The sequence below is a fragment of the Equus asinus genome, chromosome 13, assembly GCF_041296235.1.
Source record: "Equus asinus isolate D_3611 breed Donkey chromosome 13, EquAss-T2T_v2, whole genome shotgun sequence".
NCBI lineage: Eukaryota > Metazoa > Chordata > Mammalia > Perissodactyla > Equidae > Equus > Equus asinus.
The window spans coordinates 14,897,884-14,899,244 of NC_091802.1; positions in this window are offsets into that span (position 1 = coordinate 14,897,884).

The window sequence follows — 1,361 nt, forward strand, 5'->3', positions numbered from 1 at the left end:
TTTTTTTATGTGTACATTTTCTCCATCTGGCTGTGTGTTCTTTCTCACCAGCTGGGCCAGCTGGCTTTGCTAGCTTTCCTGGAAGGGTCCAGCAGGACAGGAGTGGGAGGAGCTCTGGGGGGGAAGTGAGAGGGAGGGAGGGAGGGAGAAGGGCTGGCTCTGCAGGGCGAGGAGCCAGGCCAGGATTTTGCTCAGTCTGCTGGGCAGGTCCCATGGCCCCTCCTTCGGAAGAATAGGGTGTTTGGGGACCAATGAGCTGCCCATGAGGACACCCTGCCTGTTGCACAGAGGCCCAGGGAGCCCGAGGTCTGGTCCTGGGGAGCTGTCACCACTCTTCATGGGGCCAGTGGAGCCTCACAGGAGTCCCTGTGACCCGGGACTGTGACCTGTGCCCCCTTGGCCTTGGACACTGGTACAGGCTTTTGGACCCTGCAGCTCCCTGCTCATAGTAGGACCCTCCATGGCCAAGATGAAGAGTCCTCACTGAGGTCAGACAGCCTTGAGCTTGAATCGAAGCTTTGCCATTTAGTAGCTGTGTGACCTTTGGCAAGTCATTGGAGGACTCTCGGTTTCATTACCGGTAGAATGCAGGTAATGTCAGCATTTCCTCAGGGGGTTTTTGTGAGGTTAAAATAAAGTCCTTGTGCAGAGCATCTGACACAGTGCTTGGCACACAGTACTTAGCAAGTGAAACCCTTAGAAGAAAAACAATGTTCTGTCTAGCCTTAGAGGTCACGGGCTCAGCATGTCCTGCATGATTGGTATTTGCCCATCTTTTGGAGATCCCAGCTGGGTGAAACTGGAGACCAACCAGAAGGAGACCAGGCAGAGGCTGCCCAGCATGGTGATCAGTTTTTCCGTCTGAGAAATGGAGACCAACATCACTCCTTCCTGTTTCCTGGTCGTCCTGTTGCATTTTGGACCCCACCATCTAATTTCCTCACTGGTCTCCTGGCCTTGGGCCTCAGCACTCCAATCCATCCTCTTACCAGTTGCCAGAGCAATCTCTAGGTGCCCATCTGACCATGCCCACCCTACTTAGAATCCTTCTGTGCTCCCTATAGTGCTCAGTCTTGCATTCGAGGTCCCTGCCATCAGCCCCACTGGCCTCTCTGGGTGTTCTCCTGACCCATGCCCCACCCACCCATGCTCCATTCATTCTCCCTCCCCATGGCTCTTCAGGTCCACTCACTCCTCCAGAACACTGCTTTCCCCCAACTCCTGCCTCTGCTTGTCAAAGTCAGCCCCACTCTCTAAGACCTATTGTGCAGTCAGAAAAATCCCCATGCTGCTCTATCCCAGGCCCTGGTCACCAAACTCCGGGCCTGGGTCTGACAGGCCAGATCATCATGTGTAAGAGC